Below are 20,954 nucleotides of genomic sequence, written 5' to 3' on the forward strand. Positions count from 1 at the left end.
ACATATGGTGGCAGTACAATAGGGATGTACTCTTCCCTGGGACAAGCATCTGAAATTAAAATTAACATAAAAAGTTCCTCCCCCAACAGGTATAAGACACCAACCTGCCATGAACCCTCAGTTCTCTTTCTTGTTCCATCAGAAACGAACAGCATCTGGAAAAAGATCGATGAGGCACATGGGTTGCTGCCAGGGGGATCTGGCCTGATAGCCTACCGGGTGGAGGGCCGAGTGGCCTCTTTCTAGCCTGCGGAATTATAGAGTAGGTTTGAGCGTCTTGCTTTATGCCGAGTCACCGGCAAAGCAAGTAGGAGGTCTTTAGTGGCAGCAAATCACTGCCCGATCAAGATGCATGCGCACAGCAGTGAAATGCACGCCCGGGAGGTGATGCGTTCCACCGAAGTTATGCGCATGCGCGATCAGAACTTCTGAAAATTGGCACAACATTTTTAAATCAGTGCCTTTTTAAGCTGTGCAGATTCTACTGACAGCATGGATGCTAGACAGAAAGGATCTCTTGTGTCACCAACCCCCACACGGGTCAGAGGTTTTAGAGGTGAGATTTTACTAGTCTCAAATCTTTAACATTTCTATGTTCTTTTTAATAGACTTAATTTACTTATCGTAATTTATTGCAGATATGTCTAGTGCGGTCTCTCCTGAAATCATGGATAAAGACAAAGTGACTGCTCCATTTCCTAAAAAGGCTAATTATAAAAAAAAATCTGCTATGTAGCACCACACCACTACCAGATGGTGCCAAGAGAAAAATCTGCAATCAGTGTTCGTCCTTAACACTGGAAAAGTCCAAGCAACAGGAAATGAAATAATTTTTATCTTGGTTTCAAGACAATCTTGCCGAAACATTTGAATCGTTCAAAGAATCAGCAAAATCAAATATTACAGCACCCGTTCAAGTACCAGCTAATAAGAGGCAAAAACAGAAGAGATCTTTATCTAGATCTGAGCTATCTTAGGGCGAATGTTCAATTCTTCAATAACGGAAATCGGTTTCCCACATGAAGAGCTAAGAAAATGTATTAAAGAGGTTAATGTTACCTTATCTAAAGAGATATCAGAAAGAAACAAGTAAAAGAGCCCTGCCAGCATATTCTGGAGCTTATGGAAAAACCCTGGAGAAAAAAAGGCCATTGATATCCAGGTATTTAAGAGCATTTTTAAAATGCAAGGAGAAGACAAGTGGGAAGACTTACCAGTTATTGATGTACAGGTTGCACAGTTGTCTAAGAAGACTACTATACCTATTGGGGAAGTCTTTGGACTTAAGGGCCCTATAGATAAAAGGGATGAAACATCTAGTAGGCGAGCATATCAAGCTGCAGGGTTTCAGACTAAAGTGGCTATGACAGGAGCTTCAGTGGCCTAGTGGATTCATGCATTAGAAGATTGCCTGACAGAGCACTAAGACAATGATCTTTCACACCTGCTTCACAATCTAAGATTATCCAATGAATACCTGCTAGATGTGATCACATAAGTGATTAAACTATCTGCCTGTGTTATGGGTTTGTCCTCTTTTGCCTGATCAAAAGTTTGACGAACATAAAGACGTCAAAACTGATAGAGCAAAAATATTCTGATGCCATACGAGTGGGCGGGAGGATACAACTATTTTTTACACATGGAAAGAGACCATTGCAAATCTGTGGATTTTGAATCTGGTTGCAAGAAGACACAAAATAAAATTCTTAGATTTACCAAGACCAGATTTCCTTATATCTTCTTACCGACCAAATCTAAAAAAGCAAGCACACTTCTCTGCTACGGTTACACTATTTAAAAAAAAGTTTTTGAAAGAGTTCCAAGGGCCCAACAATATCAGGGAGTTTACTCTCGATTGTTCCTGGTCCTAAAACCAGATATGTCATCCCATCCAATTCTAGATCTGAAGGGATTAAACAACAGGATTCCATATCAACATTTCAGAATGAAAACCATTGCTTTGGTCGTGCATATTCTTCAGAAACAAGATTCTATGGCAACATTGGATTTGAAAGATGCTTACCTACACATACCTATGGAAGTAGGCTCAAGAACAATCCTGCGGTTTGCAATAAAAAAAGGGTTACAAGGTTCACCACTTTCAGTTCAAAGCTCTTCCATTCAGTCTTTCCTCAGTGCCAAGGTTATTTACAAAAGTCCTAATGCCTATCACAGCGCTCTTAAGGGAAGAAGGAATCATAGCTATTCCCTACTTAGACGACTGGTTTATCAAGGCAAAGTCAAGAAACGCTCTTGTAGAAGATGTGACTTACACCCTCAGAATCCTAAAAGAGCATGGTTGGGTGACAAACAAAGTCCATTCAATTTCTAGTTTTTTTTTTTTTTAATCAAGTCAGATACTCTTTCAATCCACCTGACTGCTATGAAAGGAAGGAAGATAAGGAAGCAGATAACAGACCTTCAGAAAGAACCAAAATGCTCGATAAGGAAAGCCATGCAGGTATTGGGACGCCTCACTTCCACTATCCCAGCAGTAAAATTGTCCAGAGCAGAATCAAGACCTTTACAGTGGGCGATTTTTACAAAGGGGTTCAAGACAGAAGAAGACTTGGATACTGTGATAAATATTTCAGATCCTGAAAGAGGACAGCTGAATTGGTGGAAGAAGACCAGATTCCTTTTAGAGGGTCTATCTTTTCGACCAAAAGAGTGGGCCATAATAACCACAGATGCTTCAAATACAGGTTGGGGAGCGCACCTGCAGTGTCATATGAGGCAAGGGACATGGTCCACAGAAGAAAGAGTAGAAGCATCAAATTACAAAGAGTTAATAACCATTTTGTATGCTCTTCATCAATTCAAACCTCTCATTGTGGGGAAAGCTGTAAAAATACAGTCCGACAACCAGACTACAGTTACCTACCTGAGCAAAGAAGAAGGTACAAGGATAAGAAAGTTGCACTTCTTTGCACAAATATTATGTTGTGGGCTCAAAATTATCTAGAAGACCTATCTGCTACTCATATAAGAGGGATAGACAACATCATAGCAGATGACCTAAGCAGATCAAGATGGTCCCAGGTTGAATGGTCTCTGAATCCAGTTGTTTTTTCTCAGCTTGTGAAAATATTCAGTCTCCTTGTCATAGATCTCATGGCGAGATTATCAAATGCAAAGGTACAAGCATTTGCCTAAATATAAATATATAGGAACTGACAGTGAGTATGGTGGAAATCGAAAGATCCAAATGGGATCAATAACAGCAGGGCTGCATCACATACAAGCGAGCGACTTGTCTAGTAGAACTAAAAGGATATTGGTCTGGTATGTGAGCGCTCCAATAAAAATACACAAAAGTGATCATGCAACACAATAAAATATAAAAATGATATAATGACCACAATAGCTAGGATCACCACACTGACCACAAATAAAAATAAATATTAAAATATTCAATATAATGAGGCAATAGGCATATACACTAGATCAATCTATCTAAATAAATGTACAATACACATATGCAAAGTGTATACAAAACTTCATTTATTGTATAAAAAACGAAACATCAAAATATGAAACAACACCTCAAATGTCCAGCTCAAATCTTAATATAGTGAATAGTATGGGGCCCCTTATTCATAGATAATTTCCACAAAAAGCTGATATAGGAAATAGGAGATGTGCACATAAAAATAAAACAAATGGATGATGAATAAATTCAACCGAAAAAATGATGTATATTCCGTAAAAAATAAATATAAGATAGAAAGATAGTGTCTAAATGAGTGCACCGTCTCACGAGGAGGGAGCTCGAAAACCAACCCAAACACCCGGGTCAAGGCTATCTCATATATATTGGATATTTATTATAGACCCTATGATCCATTATGATATCGATATGAGTTATACATGAGTTCTCAGCATTATTTTAATGTTCTTTTCCGTAATTTATTTTCCAGGTTTTAAATAATTATTTAACTGCATTATATTCCCAAATAAGACTAAGGAATTAAGGTCCATTAATATAATCCAATTTTGGGAAAATATTTTGTAAATGGATAAGTAATTATTTTACTCTGTCAGATATTTTTATCTTTATTTTCATTTTTATTTTTATTTTTATTTTTATTTTTTTATGTATTTTTTTATTATGTAGTTTTGAAGTTAATTATGTGACATTGTTCAGTAATTATAAGTGATTTCATTACACTTTTATTTATTGCAGTCTGTGTTACTGTAATAACATACAGCATTTTTTATATATATATATATGTATATAAATGATTTTATTGCATCAATTAACAAATTATGACCACTTTGTAAATCAATTAAGAGGGGGTATATATACCCTGCTCTTAGACAGCATATTTTGTCTTGAAAAAGTCCTCCAGCAAGGACGAAACGCGTAGACGTGCTGTCTGCTGCTTCACCACACTGCCGACCTGCTTGAATTTTCCTGCCGGTCCTTCCTTTACGATCTGACGTTGATTTCCGGCGATTGACCTGGCGTGAATGGCATTATCGGCATCTCTCACTGTTTGGAGTTGATGTGCTCCCAGTACCTCACCCGAAGGTTGGACGAACAGGGTAAGTTGCCTTGGTTTATACCCCTATAGTGTTTCATATCTGGTGGATGTGACTTCATATTCGGGGTCATCCCAATCGCAACCCCCTTAGCCTTGACCCGGGTGTTTGGGTTGGTTTTCGAGCTCCCTCCTCGTGAGACGGTGCACTCATTTAGACACTATCTTTCTATCTTATATTTATTTTTTACGGAATATACATCATTTTTTCGGTTGAATTTATTCATCATCCATTTGTTTTATTTTTATGTGCACATCTCCTATTTCCTATATCAGCTTTTTTGTGGAAATTATCTATGAATAAGGGGCCCCATACTATTCACTATATTAAGATTTGAGCTGGACATTTGAGGTGTTGTTTCATATTTTGATGTTTCGTTTTTTATACAATAAATGAAGTTTTGTATACACTTTGCATATAGTAGTAGATAGATTGATCTAGTGTATATGCCTATTGCCTCATTATATTGAATATTTTAATATTTATTTTTATTTGTGGTCAGTGTGGTGATCCTAGCTATTGTGGTCATTATATAATTTTTATATTTTATTGTGTTGCATGATCACAAGCATTTGCCTCCCTCTTCAACTCAGACTTGCCTCTGGTTCTGGATGGTCTTTCAATCAAGTGGAATTTTAGCCTTGCATACATATTTCCCCCAGAAAGCCTAATTCCATGAATTTTGGAAAGAGTGAGAACAGAGAAGGCAATCGTATTGGCCATAATTCCATACTGGCCAAACCGGAGCTGGTTCTTGGTTTTGAAGACAATGGTTTTGAAGTACTGGGAACTTCCACTGTCAACAGAGCTCCTGGAGAACTAAGGGATTCCAATAGAAGTATTGAAGATGTTCAAATTGACGGCTTAGCTGCTGCACAGCTAATCCTTCATCACAAGGGTATTAAAAAATAAAGATTCAAGATTCTACCAGAAGATCTAACTCTGATATCTACTTGAAAATTTTGAAAAAAATTCCTTCATTGGTGCAAGTATCATCATTGCCTAAGACCTTCTCTTTCAACTGATATAATTTTGCATATTCTGCAAGACAGCCTTCAAGCGGGTCTTAGATTATCAACCCTGAAGGTTCAAGTATCTGCTCTGAGCCTATTTCTGGTCAAGAACTTAACTTCAGATATACTTATTAGAAGATTTTTCAAGGCTGTCAGGCTCATCAGACCTACAAGAAAACATGTCTTCCCCTCTTGGGACCTGTCTTTAGTGTTAAAGGCTCTTTGTGCCCAACCATTCAAACCATTAGATGAATCTTCCTTAAAGCTGTTGTCGATAAAATCAGCATTTTTGGTTGCTATAACTTTTGCTAAAAGAATCGGAGAAATTCAGGCTCTGTCATCTTCTCAAGAATTTACAAAAATCCTTCCAGACAAGGTTGTCCTATATCCAAAACCATAGTTTCTGACTAAAGTCATCTCTTCTAGGGCTATTAATCAACCAATTTCCCTGCCTTCTTTTGGTGATCCATCAGCCTCCGATCTGAAAGGAAATTGGCACAAGTTATATGTCAAAAGATCCCTTAGAATCTACCTAGACCGCTCATCTGTATTTAGGAAGATTAGCTAGATGGCTCGTAGACACTATAAAATTGGCTTATGCTTCATCAGATATACCAATCAAAAAATATATATTTCCTGGAAAACCAGAGAAAAATATATAGGTGGATTGGCGCTATCAATAGAGAGGAACAGAGCAACGACCCCCAAGTGCCAGAAAATAACCAAAAGGCACTATAGATATACATCCAATAGTGGAAAACAAAGGGAAGGGGGGTGCAATAAATAAATAAGTAATATACGTATAATAGGTGAATCTCTGGGTCAACCTAAAAAGAATAAAACAAATACACATAGCATAACACTGTAACACTTGTGTGAAATATAAATCGGAGGTAATGGGTCACTCACGATCTGCAGAGCCTTAAAAAAGCAGGCTCTAACTAGGAAGGCTTTGAATAATAATCTTATTCACGCTATCTCCACTGGTGTCTGGTAGTAAGATATTTTTTCTCCCACACCATGGATACCACGACCAAATGGATCAGGATTAAACGTTTTTACTTTCACAAAAAATGATAATGGTAATATAATAAAACAAGGCACTTTACGTCCACTGGCTTAAAAAAAGTGCGTGTAACGATATCATTTCCTTTGGTTGAGATCTCAAAATCCAAAAAATGAATCTTTTGTTCACTACACTCCTGGGTCAAATGAATGTTCCACTGATTCGAATTAAAGAAATTAAAAAATCTAGAAAAGAATTTGAATCCCCCTTCCAAATAATAAAAATGTCATCGATATAACGTTTGTATAGGGCCAGGTTCGCACTCCAGCCATGTTGGGAGTAAACAAAATGTCTCTCCCAATATGCCATGAACAAATTGGCATAGCTGAGTGCGAACCTGGTCCCCATAGCTGTCCCCCTACATTGTAAAAAATAATCACCCTCAAACCAGAAGACATTGTTCCGAAGGATAAAAGAAATTCCCTCCATCACAAAATCTACTTGTTCAGTTGGATATAGAGTAGATGTTTCAAGAAAAAAGCGTGTAGCTAAACACCCTATATTGTGATCAATACACGTATACAGACTGGTAACGTCACAGGTGACGAATAAAAAATAATTTTCCCACTTAAGATCTTTCAGTATATATAACAGAATGTTTAGCTACATGCTTTTTTCTTGAAACATTGGCAGGGATATACAGTTATTTTCAGCAACACATGTGACATTTTACACTGTTTTTTTAAAATTATAGAGAAAGTGCCTACAGGGTTCTGGTTGCTGCTTTCTCCAGAAACTGTCTAGTTGATTATAAAGATAAGCCTGAATGACTCTTGTTTGGTGGCATTCTTTCAAGAACCTGTATATATAAGCTAGGTAGACTTGTTTCAAAAGAATGTTTAGCACAACAGCTTGTGCTGAACATGATGGACTTTAGTCTTTATTTCAACCTAGACAACTATGTATGGTGTCATCTACTAGTTCAGTCCTTGTCATTTAGCATTCACTGGGATTTTTCTAGCACAAACACAATGGCAGGCTAGAATTTGGTGGCTGATAAAGAAACAGCAACATAGTCAGATCTCTTGAGTTATTGCATCAGCACATGGATGCTAATGTAGGCTGGGTATATAAGAGCTGAATCAGCACCTGGTAGGCTGATTCAAGGATGCTCAAAAGGTAGATCCCAAGATGTTGAACCACGAACTACATGGTGTTGTGCCATTAAAAATGGAAAAGCACCATAGAAGAACTAGTTTTAAAACATCTGGAGAGGTCTAGGGTCAACAAAAGAATAACGCAAAGCTTACACAGTCCATGCTGGAACCATAGTAAGAACAGGCAGGACAGTAAAAGAAGACTTCATATTGACATGAGTCAGGATAGAGAACTTTGAGGAACACAACTGCAAGAAGCATAATCATGAGCAGGCAAACAGAGTAACCAAAAAGGACAGAGACCCTTATATCAAGGGGATCCTAGGAAGTAGATCAATATACACAAAGATGCCCAAAATCTAGTAGTGGTACTAGAATAGGGGAGAGACAATAAGCAGGCCAAAAAAGGGATACGGGAGGGGAGGGATAGGTAACCATATATTAGGGGGGGGGGAGATGAGTAAGAGCAACAAGTCTCAAACAGACCCCAAAAGCCCCCACATTGTAGGTATATACGGAGTATACAGCAAAAAAGCTCCTGCCCATAAAAATGAACCTCTTCCTCCATGATAGCTAAATGGGGTATAGTAGGTAGGGTATAGTAAGGAAGCTGAATACTTGAGGGGGGAGATGAGTGAGAGCAATAAAATTTAAAAATACGCCAAAAGCCCCCACATAATCGGTATATGCAAAGTTAAGAGGAAACAAATCCTGCCCATAGCAATAAACCCCTACCTCCACAGTAGCTTAATAGGGTATAAAATGGTGCTGCAGAGAACAGAAATCCTCCTCTCACACTAAAAGGGAAACTGACCCTGAAGAGTAGTCCTGTTCCTAGGAGAGCAGTACTAAATCTGCAGACACTCCTAAATTACCCCACACACATCCCAACGCTTGCCAATGCCAAAATATATACATGTCTCAATCTAAACTCTGTGGTTAAAGAAACAAATCTCAAAAGGGCATTTACGTTAAAGAAGAAAAAGAAAAGCCTTCATTCAAACCCTTTTCCACTCATGTTCCTCCTTTATCCTCACCAAATTATACACACTCCTAAGGTTGAGTTTGGTAAAAACTTTGGCACCTTGGAGTCTGTCAAATAATTTGGAAATGAGTGGTATAGGATAGGCATTTTTCACAGTGAACCTTTTTAATGTAGTCGATACAGGGACTTAGATCTCCTTCTTTTTTAGATACAAAGAAGAAACCAGCACTGGCTGGAGAAAAAGATCTACGTATGTGACCTTTAGACAAGGACTCATTTATGTATTCCTCCATGATTTTTCTTTCTTGAGGGGATAAGGTATATACACCACCCTTAGGGAGTATTGTACCAGGAAGAAAATCAATGGAGCAATTGTAAGACCTGTGAGGAGGTAAAACATCAGTGTGTACTTTGTTAAACACTTCTTTAACCTCCAAATAGGGGACAGGGACCTCAGTAGAAAGAGGAGCAGTAGTAGGTACATTAACCATGACTAAGCTCTTAAACACTTAAGCCTACATTCACCACTCAATTCTAGAATCTCACCCTTAACCCAATCTACACGCAGATTGTGCTTGAAAAGCCATAAACTAAGGGATTCCAATAGAAGTATTGAAGATGTTCAAATTGACGGCTTGACTGCTGCACAGCTAATCCTTCATCACAATGTAGTCGATACAGATACCCTCCTTCAACCCCTGGTTAAAGAAAGCCCCTCATATTTAAAAGACTCTATGAGTCTGTTATATATACTGAAAGATCTTAAGTGGGAAAATGATTTTTTTTATTCGTCACCTGTAACGTTACCAGTCTGTATACGTGTAATGATCACAATATAGGGTGTTTAGCTACATGCTTTTTTCTTGAAACATCTACTCTATATCCAACTGAACAAGTAGATTTTGTGATAGAGGGAATTTCTTTTATCCTTCAGAACAATTTCTTCTGGTTTGAGGGTGATTATTTTTTACAATGTAGGGGGACAACTATGGGGACCAGGTTCGCACCCAGCTATGCCAATTTGTTCATGGCATATTGGGAGAGACATTTTGTTTACTCCCAACATGGCTGGAGTGCGAACCTTACCCTATACAAATGTTATATCGATGACATTTTTATTATTTGGAAGGGGGATTGAAATTCTTTTCTAGATTTTTTTAATTTCCTTAATTCGAATCAGTGGAACATTCATTTGACCCAGGAGTGTAGTGAACAAAAGATTCATTTTTTGGATTTGTAGATCTCAACCAAAGGAAATGATATCGTTACACTAACTTTTTTTAAGCCAGTGGACGTAAAGTGCCTTGTTTTATTGTATTACCATTATCATTTTTTGTGAAAGGGCTTCTTAATATCATTAATACATTCATCAGATATACCTTTGCCTAACTCTTCGGAAGCTTATTCTCTGAGAGCCCTGGCTACTTCTTGGGCCTGAAAAAGCTCAAGCTTCACCAAAAGATATCTGCAGAGCAGCTACATGGTCTTCATGTAACACCTTCGTAAAACATTACAGACTAGACGTATACTCTGCTTCTGACGCTGCTATCGGGCATAAGGTGTTACAAGCTGTGGTTGGATAATTACTGCCCAAAGTTCTGGGATCTTGATATCCCTATTGTACTCTCACCATATGTCAGAAAAAACTGTAATTTTACTTACCTTAACTTCCTTTTTCCTTAAAATGGTGGCAGTACACAATCCCCTTTTTTTATTATTAAATTTGATATTTTTGCAGTATTAAGTCTCGGATGTTTTATTGTGATGTACTGAAGATTCATGGCAGGTTGGTGTCTTGTACCTGTTGGGGGAGGAACTTTTTATATTAATTTTAATTTAAGATGCTTGTCCCAGGGAAGAGTACATCCCTGTTGTACTGCCACCATTTTAGGAAAAAGGAATTTACAGTAAGTAAAATTACATTTTTACTCTTTTGCACCACATTCTGAAAGAGCTAATTTAATTTTTTACAATTGTATTACACAGAACAGTAAATGTCTCATTTATACCGTCTACTGAAGCAAAATGTTCCACAGCACTTTGCTGTTTAATGTAAGAAAGTGCCTACAGGGTACTGGTTGCTGCTTTCTCCAGAAATTGTCTAGTTTATTATAAAGAAAAGCCTGAATGACTCTTGTTTTGTGGCATTCTTTCAAGAAACTGTATATATAAGCTAGGTAGACTTGTTTCAAAAGAATGTTTAGCACAACAGCTTGTGCTGAACATGATGGACTTTAGTCTTTTTGTCAACCTAGACAACTATGTATGGTGTCATCTACTAGTTCAGTCCTTGTCATTTAGCATTCATTGGGATTTTGCTAGCACAAACACATTTAACAATGGCAGGCTAGAATTTGGTGGCTGATAAAGAAACAGCAACATAGTCAGATCTCTTGAGTTATGGCATCAGCACATGGATGCTAAAGTAGTTTGGGTATATAAGATCTGAATCATTGCACAGCACCTGGTAGGCTGATTCAAGGATGCTCAAAAGGTAGATCCCAAGATGTTGAACCACGAACTACATGGTGTTGTGCCATTAAAAATGGAAAAGCACCATAGAAGAACTAGTTTTAAAACATCTGGAGAGGTCTAGGGTCAACAAAAGAATAACGCAAAGCTTACACAGTCCATGCTGGTACCATGGTAAGAACAGGCAGGACAGTAAAAGAAGACTTCATATTGACATGAGTCAGGATAGAGAACTTTGAGGAACACAACTGCAAGAAGCATAATCATGAGCAGGCAAACTGAGTAACCAAAAAGGACAGAGACCCTCATATCTAGGAAGTAGCTCAATATACACAAAGATGCCCAAAATCTAGTCGTGGTACTAGAATAGGGGAGAGACAATAAGCAGGCCAAAAAGGGGGATAAGGGAGGGGAGGGATGGGTAACCATATGTTAGGGGGGGGGGCTGGATGAGTAAGAGCAACAAGTCTCAAACAGACCCCAACAGCCCCCACATTTTAGGTATATACGGAGTATACAGCAAAAAAAACTCCTGCCCATAAAAATGAACCCCTTCCTCCACGATAGCTAAATGGGGTATAGTCGGTAGGGTATAGTAAGGAAGCTGAATACTTGAGGGGGGAGATGAGTGAGAGCAATAAAATTTAAAAATACCCCAAAAGCTCCCACATAATCGGTATATGCAAAGTTAAGAGGAAACAAATCCTGCCCATAGCAATAAACCCCTACCTCCACAGTAACTTAATAGGGTATAAAAAGGTGCTGCAGAGAACAGAAATCCTCCTCTCACACTAAAAGGGAAACTGACCCTGAAGAGTAGTCCTGTCCCTAGGAGAGCAGTACTAAATCTGCAGACACTCCTAAATTACCCCACACACATCCCAACGCCTGCCAATACCAAAATATATACATGTCTCAATCTAAACTCTGTGGTTAAAGAAACAAATCTCAAAGGGGAATTTACGTTAAAGAAGAAAAAGAAAAGCCTTCATTCAAACCCTTTTCCACTCATGTTCCTCCTTTATCCTCACCAAATTATACACACTCCTAAGGTTGAGTTTGGTAAAAACTTTGGCACCTTGGAGTCTGTCAAATAATTTGGAAATGAGTGGTATAGGATAGGCATTTTTCACAGTGAACCTTTTTAATGTAGTCGATACAGGGACTTAGATCTCCTTCTTTTTTAGATACAAAGAAGAAACCAGCACTGGCTGGAGAAAAAGATCTACGTATGTGACCTTTAGACAAGGACTCATTTATGTATTCCTCCATGATTTTTCTTTCATGAGGGGATAAGGTATATACACCACCCTTAGGGAGTATTGTACCAGGAAGAAAATCAATGGAGCAATTGTAAGACCTGTGAGGAGGTAAAACATCAGTGTGTACTTTGTTAAACACTTCTTTAACCTCCAAATAGGGGACAGGGACCTCAGTAGAAAGAGGAGCAGTAGTAGGTACATTAACCATGACTAAGCTCTTAGACACTTAAGCCTACATTCACCACTCAATTCTAGAATCTCACCCTTAACCCAATCTACACGCAGATTGTGCTTGAAAAGCCATAAACTAAGGGATTCCAATAGAAGTATTGAAGATGTTCAAATTGACGGCTTGACTGCTGCACAGCTAATCCTTCATCACAATGTAGTCGATACAGATACCCTCCTTCAACCCCTGGTTAAAGAAAGCCCCTCATATTTAAAAGACTCTATGAGTCTGTTATATATACTGAAAGATCTTAAGTGGGAAAATGATTTTTTTTATTCGTCACCTGTAACGTTACCAGTCTGTATACGTGTAATGATCACAATATAGGGTGTTTAGCTACATGCTTTTTTCTTGAAACATCTACTCTATATCCAACTGAACAAGTAGATTTTGTGATAGAGGGAATTTCTTTTATCCTTCAGAACAATTTCTTCTGGTTTGTTATTTTTTACAATGTAGGGGGATAACTATGGGGACCAGGTTCGCACCCAGCTATGCCAATTTGTTCATGGCATATTGGGAGAGACATTTTGTTTACTCCCAACATGGCTGGAGTGCGAACCTTACCCTATACAAATGTTATATCGATGACATTTTTATTATTTGGAAAGGGGATTGAAATTATTTTCTAGATTTTTTTAATTTCCTTAATTCGAATCAGTGGAACATTCATTTGACCCAGGAGTGTAGTGAACAAAAGATTCATTTTTTGGATTTGTAGATCTCAACCAAAGGAAATTATATCGTTACACCACCCTTAGGGAGTATTGTACCAGGAAGGAAATCAATGGAGCAATTGTAAGACCTGTGAGGAGGTAAAACTTCAGTGTGTACTTTGTTAAACACTTCTTTAACCTCCAAATAGAGGACAGGAACCTCAGTAGAAAGAGGAGCAGTAGTAGGTATATTAACCATGACTAAGCTCTTAAACACTTAAGCCTACATTCACCACTCGATTCTAGAATCTCACCCTTAACCCAATCTACTCGCAGATTGTGCTTGAAAAGCCATGGAAAACCAAGTATTATGGGACAAGAAGGAGACGAAATAACTTGGAAGGTGATAAGGACCGTGTGTAAAGCCCCTACCGTTAAGGTAAAAGGTAAGGTTTCTTGTGTGATAAGAGGTTGGGACAGTGGTCTACCATCTATGACCTCAACGGCCAAAGGTGTCTTTCTTTGAGCGGCACTACATGGTTGGTAACAAACAGTTGGTCTACAAAGTTTTCAGCTGCACTAGAGTCAACCAAGGCATCAAATGAGAAATTTACATTATTGCTTTGGGCAAAAACAGAAAGCATAAACCTATACATCACACCTGAGGACGGTCCCAGGATGGTTCTTAGGTGCGCAGGTTTTCCGGCCCGAATAGGACAAGATATTCTCAAATTACCCTTTTTTCCCACAATATAAACAGTCCTTCGTTTCTCCTATATAGTTTTTCAGCCTCGGATAATCTCATCACCCCTAATTGCATGGGTTCAGGTTCAGGAGGGGGTTAAATAGGAGTGGAGAAATGGGGGGCAATAGACAAGTGGGAACGTTCTATTTCTGGTTCTGTCTCTATCTCTTAGACTGTTACCAATATGCATCATGAAAGTGATGTACTCATTAAGTTTTTCTGGTAATTATTTAGCAGCAGTCTCATCAAGTACTGCATCAGACAGACCTTCGGAAAAGGAAGTGATTAAACCGGTATTAATCCAGTCAACCTCTGAAGCAAGGGTACGAAATTCAATAGCGTACTCTGGAACAGACCTATTGCCTTGTTTTATATGCATTAATGCTTTGGCAGCGGTTTTCTCTTTACCCAATGGCTCAAATGTCAGTTTAAACTCAGCAAGGAATTCTTTATAGTCATAAGCTATACATTTATTGCTCTCCCCTAGAGGATTGGCCCATGTTAGGGCCTTACCTGTCAATTGGTTCATTAGATAACCTATTTTGGATCTATCAGAAGGGAATGATGCAGGAGATGCCTCAAAGTGGTATTCTATTTGATTAAGAAATCCACGACACTCCTGAGCATCGCCTCTAAAATGAGGAGGAGGTGATAAGGATATCGAAGGAGCCTTATACACAATAGGAACACTCACAACAGGAGGGGTAGGAACTGACAGTTGATCGTCAGGCTGAAAATGAGCTGTATGCAGGGCTGGATTAACATAGGGGCTGATGGAGCTGCAGCTCCAGGCCCAGGGCCATGGAATAGGCCCATTGATTTAAAAAAAAACACCTTTTTTTTTTACTTTTTTTTTTTTTTTTTACAAACTACTCTTAGGGTTGCCATCTTGCCATCTTGCCATCTGGCCAGTATTTATTTGGGGCTGCCTGGCCGGTGCCGATATTGCAGTAATACCAGCAATACAAATGCCGGTATTTTTCTCAGTATAAACAGAGATTGCTCTGCAATACCATGACTGGCCACTAGGGGTCACTGTGTGTGTAGAGCGAGGCAGGGATAGGAAGTTACAGCATATACCTGCATCTCTTTACTCACTGATCTGCGGGGGAGCAGCTACAAAGCACAGGGAGTACAGAGAGCAGCTCCCAACCTGCAGAGACAGCCTACAGCTCAGGGAAGTGAGGGATGGGGTAAAGGCTGCAGGGAGACATGGGGACACTGACACACTAGGAGACACTGTTAAACATGGGGACACAGGGAGACCTCTGGGGATGCTGAGACACTTGGGGACACTTGTAGACACGGGGACACAGACACACTAGGGGACACATGGGGAAACTAGGGGACACTAAGACCTGGAAGCCCTGAGACACTAGGGGATGCTTGGAGACATGGGTACACAGACACACATGGGGACACTGAGACATGAGAAAACAGACACACATGGAGACACAGACATAGGGACACTGAGATACTTGGGAAAACTGGGAGACATGGGAACACTGAGACACTTTTTTAAATCAATGGGCCTATTCCATGGGCCTGGGCCTGGATTAATCCTGAATTTGGCCAAATCATGACTGAATGTTTAAGGGACACGCCATGCACCAGAACTACTGCAGATGTATGTAGGTAAACACTGCCTTTTCATAGACCCTTTTCAGTGTTTGATGCTGCTTATTGCACCCACTAGTGGCTGTCACTCGGATAGCCACTAGAGGGACAGACTGGGTTCAGTCCTGCAAAGATTGAAGGTCCATTGTTCGAGCCTCTCTGCACCACTCTGCATCGAGACATCAAACACTTCCCATAGGGTTGCGTTGAGTAAATGCATTTCTATAAGGAAATGCTGGTTGGTGCAGTGCGGCAACTGCAATGCGTGCAACGCACTAGCTTTTCACTAAACATTGGATCTTATAGCAGTAAAACTGTTCACAGCATCATCTCCTTTCTGTTATTCTAGAGCTTCTTTATGTTTTGACTGATAACAAAAATCTTATTTATATTGAGAGTGTAAAATATGTTTAAAGGACCACTATAGGCACCCAGACCACTTCAGCTCAATGAAGTGGTCTGGATGCCAGGTCCCCTAGTTTTAAGCCTGTAGCTTAAAACATAGCAGTGTCAGAGAAACTGCTATGTTTACACTACAGGGTTAATCCAGCCTCTAGTGGCTGTCTCACTGACAGCCAGTAGAGGTGCTTCCGCAGTTTACACAGTAAATCACACTCATTTGACGCTGGACATCCTCACGGACCTCCAGCATCAAAAAAGATCGCCATAGGAAAGCATTGAGTAAGGCTTTTCTTATGGGTGGGTTTAAATGCGCACGTGCCTCTGGCCGCGCATGTGCATTTGGCTCAACAAAAATCTGGCGTTGGTGGGGGAGGAGAGGTTTTAACCCCTCCAGCGCCAAGGGAATGGGGCACTTTAAGAGCCTATAGTGCCAGGAAATCAGATTTGTTTACCTGGCACTATAGGATCCCTTTAATACTCATGAACCCTTATGGATCATCTTCTTTAAATTCTTAATTTATACTATTTTGTCCATTCTAAGTTTAGCTGCATAATTCCAAGATACTGGGAGAGAACAAACTGCAAATACTACAGAAATACTTGATTCTCATAACACAAACATATACATAAATACATAAATCCATACCAGTTCTCAATAAATTATATATCTATTCTTTTTAAATAAACAGGGAATGATGCTTTATTTGTAGAAGATTTATAGCGTCCAAAAATGAATTTTCCACATTTCAATCCTTCTCAGAAATGCAGATTTTCTAGAAATAAAACAGTCTAGTCTACAATGAATAGTTCTTTTCATTTTTGTTTCTGATATTTCCAAAGCTGCTGTAGCATATAATCACTTACCTAAAAATGTGGATGAGATCAACAGGGATATAACGAGAAGCATTTTGATGAGATGGAGATATGTTGATTTGGAGACCCAAGTTTTAAATGTTTGTTGTTAAACGGTCACAATACGTTCTGCATGTAGATGGTTTTTAACTGTTACATGCAAAGGAATCCAAGACCAGAAATACTAGTTTTAAATAACTTTGGTATGTTAAAAACTATGGTATTTGAGATAGTTGAAATAATTAACAAAAATGTTGTTTTCGTCCAAACAGTAACATAAAAGTTATAGTACTTCATAACTAAAACCTACAAGAGTATTGTGTTGGGAGTTCACATTAAAGCAGCACTCCAAACACCATAACCACTACGTATTGCTATAATTCTCTTTTCCAAGCAAATATGTGAATAACGGGGATCAGAAGCACAACTGGATTACTGGATTGCCAGCGGGGATGAGAGAATGTTGTACATTAGTGATGTCGCAAACATAAAATTTTCGGTTCGCGAACCGCGAACGCGAACTTCCGCAAATATTCGCGAACCGGGCGAACCGGGCGAACCGCCATAGACTTCAACAGGCAGGCGAATTTTAAAACCCACAGGGACTCTTTCTGGCCACAATAGTGATTGAAGGGGGGGAGGAGACCTACTCTCCTCCCCCCCCTGGCCCCACCCCTGGGCGGCGGCTGGGGGCCATAAAGATAATGAGGGGGGGACCTACTGTCCTCCCCCTCTCCGGCCCCCACCCCTGTGCGGCGGGTGGGGGCCCTAAAAAAAACAATAACAGGGGGATCTACTGTCCCCCCCCCCCGGCCCCCACCCCTGAGCGGTGGGTGGGGGCCCTAAAAATAACAATAAGGGGGTAACCTACTGTCCCCCCCGGAGCCCACCCCTGAGCGGTGGGTGGGGGCCCTAAAAATAACAATAAGGGGGGACCTACTGTCCCCCCCTGGCCCCCACCCCTGAGCGGTGGCTGGGGGCCCAAAAAATAACAATAAGGGGGAGGACCTATTGTCCCCCCCCGGCCCCCACCCTTGAGCAGTGGGTGGAGGCCCTAAAAATAACAATAAGGGGGGGACCTACTGTCACCCCCTCCCCCCCCCAAAAAAATTATCCCCCTACCTATCCCCTCACCCTAAAAGTAATGAGGGGGGGACCTTTAACTAAAAACCTGTAAAAAAAATTAGATAAAAATAAATTACCATTCGATGTTTTCTTTCTTCTAAAATCTTCTTTTTTCAGCCCCAAAAAAGGCCAAATAAAAAACCATAATAACCGACGCAATTAAAAAAAAAAAAAAAAAAATTAAAAATAATCCATCTTCACCCATTGAGGGCTCCGCGCAGACTGAGCTCTGCAGGGCGGGGGAAGGCTTATAAAGCCTTGCCACGCCCTGCAATTAGGCTAAGAACACTCTGATTGACTGGTTTAAGCCAATCAGAGTGCTCTTTGTCATTTTACACAGCGTGGGAAAATTCCAAAGAACTTTCCCACGCTGTGTAAAATGACACAGAGCACTGTGATTGGATGGATTTCAAGCCATCCAATCACAGTGCTCTGTGTCATTTTACACAGCGTGGGAAAGTTCTTTGGAATTTTCCCACGCTGTGTAAAATCACAAAGAGCTCTCTGATTGGCTTAAACCAGCCAATCAGAGTGTTCTTAGCCTAATTGCAGGGCATGGCAAGGCTTTATAAGCCTTCCCCCGCCCTGCAGAGCTCAGTCTGCGCGGAGCACTCCATGAGTGAAGATGGATTCTTTTTTTTTGCGCTCGTTTTTTTTTTTTTTTTTTTTAATTGCGTCGGTTATTATGCTTTTTTTATTTGCCCTTTTTTGGGGCTGAAAAAAGAAGATTTTAGAAGAAAGAAAACATTGAATGGTAAGTTGTTTTTATCTAAAATTTTTTACATGTTTTTAGTTAAAGGTCCCTCCCTCATTATTTTTAGGGTGAGGGGGGTAGGTAGGGGGTTAATTTTTTTTTGGGGGGGTGACTAGGGCCCCCCCTTTGTATTTAGGGCCCCCACCCACCGCTCAGGGGTGGGGGCCAGGGGGGGACAATAGGTCCCCCCCTTATTGTTATTTCTAGGGCCCCCACCCACCGCTCAGGGATGGGGGCCGGGGGGAGGACAATAGGTCCCCCCCTATTGGTATTTAGGGCCCCCACCCGCCGCTCAGGGGTGGGGGCTGGGGGGGGACAATAGGTCCCCATTGGTATTTAGGGCCCCCACCCGCCGCTCAGGGGTGGGGGCCGGGTGGGAGGACAATAGGTCCCCCCCTATTGATATTTAGGGCCCCCACCCACCGCTCAGGGAGGGGGGGACACTTTTTTTTTTTTTAACAGTGAGCAGCCACAGGCTGCTCACTGTTTAATAGACAGGCCCCTACTCGTGGTATTGCGAGTAGGGGCACAATTTACTAATACAAAGTAATTTTTACTTAGTATTAGTAAATTTGGCTGAAAGACCAAAAAACAAACAAAAAAAAAAATAGGGGGCGGACCGAACATCGCATATGTTCGCCATCCGTGGCGAACGCGAACACGCTATGTTCGCCAGGAACTATTCGCCAGCGAACCGTTCGGGACATCACTATTGTACATGCATTTTGATAACCTTTAGGCTTGTATTTAAACTTTCAAAAAGTATTGATAAACCCTGCTTAAGACTGTGCTATATATAATTTTAGAGTATTAAATAAAAATCAGTTCTCTGCTATTTTGTCGGCAGACATCTTTCGACTATCTTTCTAGGTTAGACTAAAAAAGAGACTAATCATATATACGAAGAATACATATAAATATTCTATGAGTATTCTAATAGGTTTGAGGATGCTCTGATCAAATCATTTGAAGCAACAAAAATCTTGAAGCATATAAAGGAGACAGAATCAAATTTTTATATACTACAGCCAGTTCAAACCTATCAAACCTATATAAGCTTTATAAAAGCAACAATAACTCTCTGCACGATCTGCACATTCATAAGTAGTGATGTACCAAACGGTTCGATGGCGAATAGTTCCTGGCGAACATAGCGTGTTCGCGTTCGCCAGGGCGGGCGAACATATGCGCGGTTCGATCCGCCCCCTATTCGTCATCATTGAGTAAACTTTGACCCTGTGCCTCACAGTCAGCAGACACATTCCAGCCAATCAGCAGCAGACCCTCCCACCTCCTGTACAGCATCCATTTTAGATTCATTCTGAAGCTGCATTCTTAGTGAGAGGAGGGAAAGTGTAGCTGCTGCTGATTTGATAGGGAAATGGATAACTAGGCTAGTGTATTCAGTGTCCACTACAGTCCTGAAGGACTCATCTGATCTCTGCTGTAAGGACAGCACCCCAAAAAAGCCCTTTTTAGGGCTAGAACATCAGTCTGCTTTTTTTCCTGTCAAATTGCAGTTGCCTGCCTGCCAACTTCTGTGTCAGGCTCACAGTGGATACTGTGCCCACTTGCCCAGTGCCACCACTCGTATCTGGTGTCACAATAGCTTGCATTTAAAAACAAAAAATGTTTTTCACTGTTATAGATTGAATAGCAGTTAGTTGTCTTCAATCGGATGTGTCAGGCCTACAGCGTTTACTCTGCCAATCTCTGCCAGTGCACAGCGCCACTCTTATGGTGTCGCAATAGATTGCATTTAAAAACCAAAAAACTGGGGCGGGGCGGGGCCGGACCGCCAACGGGATCAGACGTGCTCTGTCTGAGCTCCCGCTTTGGGGGACCGAAAATCGGCACAAACTGGAGGCAAACTCTCTCTAGCAACCGGTAACGGAGATTAAACTGAGCCCCAGACCCTGGGGCATGAGGAGATACCCCTCAAGTCCCTATCTGGCACCTACAGTAACCCGACGAAGGCCCGAGGCGTGTTGGAGCTTGAGCCGGGAAGAGACGGCCGCTCTCCTGGGTCTCCGGTTGGTGTCCGGCCTCCTCTCCCCCCTCTGGACCGGGGGGGTCATCCCGGTCTACATCAGCAACTACTATCACGCCAAGCTAGGCGGCAAACAATCAC

The 20,954-nt window shown here is 40.6% G+C and overlaps 1 protein-coding gene across 1 annotated transcript in view; it reads right to left on the reverse strand.

Moving 5' to 3' along the window:
- The window catches only part of LOC134578579 (5-hydroxytryptamine receptor 3A-like), a 54,645-nt gene extending 37,591 nt beyond the window's left edge, over positions 1 to 17,054 (reverse strand). Inside the window, exon 1 of the mRNA XM_063437548.1 lies at positions 16,957 to 17,054. The gene's annotated coding sequence lies outside the window, so the exon portion shown is untranslated. The remainder of the gene's footprint in view (positions 1 to 16,956) is intronic.
- Between the last annotated feature and the right edge of the window lie 3,900 nt (positions 17,055 to 20,954).

This window comes from Pelobates fuscus, chromosome 12, assembly GCF_036172605.1.
Source record: "Pelobates fuscus isolate aPelFus1 chromosome 12, aPelFus1.pri, whole genome shotgun sequence".
Classification (NCBI taxonomy): Eukaryota; Metazoa; Chordata; class Amphibia; order Anura; family Pelobatidae; genus Pelobates; species Pelobates fuscus.